Raw genomic sequence first — 3,832 nt, forward strand, 5'->3', positions numbered from 1 at the left:
AAGACCAGAGACGTACTTCTGAGGCTGTATAAGGCTCTAGGCAGATCCCATTTGGAGTATCGTCAGCAGTTTTGGGCCCAGTATCTAAGGAAGGATGTGCTGGCCTTGGAAGGGGTCCAGAGTAGGTTCACAAGAATGTTCCCTGGAATGAAGAACTTGTCGTATGAGGAATGGTTGAGGACACTGGGTCTGTACTCGTTGGAGTTTAGAAGGATGAGGGGGGATCTTATTGAAACTTACAGGATACTGCGAGGCCTGGATAGAGTGGACGTGGAGAGGATGTTTCCACTTGTAGGAACAATTAGAAGCAGAGGACACCATCTCAGACTAAAGGGCGATCCTTTTAAACAGAGATGAGGAGGAATTTCTTCAGCCAGAGGATGGTGAATCTGTGGAACTCTTTGCCGCAGAAGGGTGTGGAGGCCAAATCACTGAGTATCTCTAAGACAGAGATAGATAGGTTCTTGATCAATAAGGGGATCAGGGGTTATGGAGAGAAGGCAGGAGAATGGGAATTAGAAAAATATCTGCCATGATTGAATGGCGGAGCAGACTCGATGGGCCGAGTGGCCTAATTCTGCATCTATGTCTTATGGTCTTATGGTTTGAGACTGTGCCCCCCTCCCCCTGGTTCTAATCTCACCAGTCAGAGTGATCATCCAACCTACATCTATCTTGTGATGCCCCGTATGAATTGTGTATGTTTCAAGATCACCTCTCATTTTTCGGCACTCTCGGGAACACAGGTACATTTTCCTCAATCTCTCCTCATCAGACAACTTCACCATCCCAGGGATTCGTCTGGTGAATCTCCGTTACACTCCTTCTACAGCAAGTATATCCTTCCTTATATATGGAGAACAAAACTCTACACAATGGTCCAGGTGTGTTGTGACCAAGGCTCTGTACAATTGCAGCAAGTCATCTTAACCCCTGTAATAATAACCCCGAGCGATGAAAGTTAACGTACCATTGGACCTCCTGATTGATTAATGTACCAGCACGCTAGCGTTTAGTGACCCATGAATAAGGAGTTAGATACAGAGTAAGGTTTCCGCTTCACTGTCCACATCAAACACTCCCAGGACAGGTACAGCACGGGGTTAGATACAGAGTAAAGCTCCCTCTACACTGTCCCCAGCAAACACTCCCAGGACAGGTACAGCACGGGGTTAGATACAGAGTAAAGCTCCCTCTACACTGTCCCCACATCAAACACTCCCAGGGCAGGTACAGCACGGGGTCAGATACAGAGTAAAGCTGCCTCTACACTGTCCCCATCAAACACTCCCAGGACAGGTACAGCACAGGGTCAGATACAGAGTACAGCTTCCTCTACACTGTCCCCATCAAACACTCCCAGGACAGGTACAGCACGGGGTTAGATACAGAGTAAGGTTTCCTCTACACTGCCCACATCAAACACTCCCAGGACAGGTACAGCACAGGGTTAGATACAGAGTAAAGCTCCCTCTACACTGTCCCCATCAAACACTCCCAGGACAGGTACAGCACGGGGTTAGATACAGAGTAAAGCTCCCTCTACACTGTCCCCATCAAACACTCCCAGGACAGGTACAGCGTGGGGTTAGATACAGAGTAAAGCTCCCTCTACACTGTCTACATCAAACATTCCCAGGACAGGTACAGCACGAGGTTAGATACAGAGTAAAGCACCCTCTACACTGTCCCCATCAAACACTCCCAGGACAGGTACAGCACGGGGTTAGATACAGAGTAAGGGTTCCTCTTTGCTGTCCCCATCAAACACTCCCAGTACAGGTACAGCACGGGGTTAGATACAGAGTAAAGCTCCCTCTACACTGTCCCCATCAAACATTCCCAGGACAGGTACAGCACGGGTTTAGATACAGAGTAAAGCTCCCTCTACACTGTCCCCATCAAACACTCCCAGGACAGGTTCAGCACGGGGTTAGATACAGAGTAAAGCACCCTCTACACTGTCCCCAGCAAACACTCCCAGGACAGGTTCAGCATGGGGTTACAAAGGGAATAAATGTTCCTCTACAGTTTCCAAAACAGAAGCTGCCAGGATATTTACAGCAAGTAGAGGGAATGAGGCAATGTTTCCAAAGGAAGGGTTTCATTCTCAAAGAAGAAAGTGAATTCTCAACATAACAGAACTTACCCCAAATGATGATTTCTCCAATATCCAAATCCAAAACGATGCCGAATTCATTCCCATCCCACTTTTCCGGATAATCTTAAATAGATAAACATAGAAATAATTAGCAATAAGAGACCACAAGGAATAGGAGCAAGATCTAATTGAGGGATTCAGGATGGTTTCTATATAGAATAACAGATACCTGGGAGTGAGTTACAGACTGGAATCTAATCGAACGGTTCACAATGGTTTATATATAGAATAACAGATACCTGGGAGTGAGTTACAGACTGGAATCTAATCGAGGGGTTCAGGATAGTTTATATATAGAATAACAGATACCCAGGAGTGAGTTACAGACTGGAATCTAATCGAGGGGTTCAGGATAGTTTATATATAGAATAACAGATACCCAGGAGTGAGTTACAGACTGGAATCTAATCGAGGGGTTCAGGATAGTTTATATATAGAATAACAGATACCCAGGAGTGAGTTACAGACTGGAATCTAATCGAGGGGTTCAGGATAGTTTATATATTGAATAACAGATACCTGGGAGTGAGTTACAGACTGGAATCTAATCGAACGGTTCACAATGGTTTATATATAGAATAACAGATACCCAGGAGTGAGTTACAGACTGGAATCTAATCGAGGGGTTCAGGATAGTTTATATATTGAATAACAGATACCCGGCAGTGAGTTACAGACTGGAATCTAATCGAGGGGCTCAGGATGGTTTTCGATAGAATAACAGATACCCGGGAGTGAGTTACAGACTGGAATCGAATCGAGCTCTCTAATCGTGCAAGACCCGCTCACTCTTGCTCACACTCACAGTTAACAGATACACTGCAGTGCGATACAGTGTGCAATCTAATCGAGTGGATTTAACTCACACTTACACACTCACTCACACAGTCGTACACAATCACTCACGGACACACTCACTAACTCACTCTTACACAACCTGGCTCACACTTGCTCACCATTACACACTCACTCACACTCTTATTCCTACACCCTCACTCATTATTACACACTCACTCTCACACACTCACTCAGTCTCACACACACACTCTCTCACACTTAAACACTCACTCACACCCCCCACTCACCTTTACACATTCAATCACACACACACTCACTCTCTTACACACTCACTCTTATACATTCACTCACACACACTGCTACAAACTCGCACTCACACTCCCTCACACACTTACTCATTCACTCTTACACACACACTCACCCCCACTATTACACACACACACTCACTCATTCTTACACACTAACTCGCTCACACACTCAAACTCACTTATGCAATCACACACACTGACTCGCTCACTCTTGCACACACTCACAGTTAACAGATACTCTGCAGTGCGATACAGTGTGCAATCTAATCAAGTGGATTTAACTCACGCTTACACACTCACTCGCACTCTTACACAATCACTCACTAACACACTCTCACTCATTAACTCACTCTTACACACCCCGACTCACACTCACTCACCATTACACACTCACTCACTCACACTCACTCACAGACTGAAACTCACTCATTCCTATAGACTCACTCATTATTACACACTGATTCCACACTCACTCACTCTCACTCACACACTCAATCGGTCTCTCACACCCAATCACTCAGTCTTAAGCTCGCCCCCGCCCCCTCGCCCCCGCCCCCTCTCCCCC

This window comes from Scyliorhinus torazame, chromosome 4 (genome assembly GCF_047496885.1).
Source record: "Scyliorhinus torazame isolate Kashiwa2021f chromosome 4, sScyTor2.1, whole genome shotgun sequence".
NCBI classification, from domain to species: Eukaryota; Metazoa; Chordata; class Chondrichthyes; order Carcharhiniformes; family Scyliorhinidae; genus Scyliorhinus; species Scyliorhinus torazame.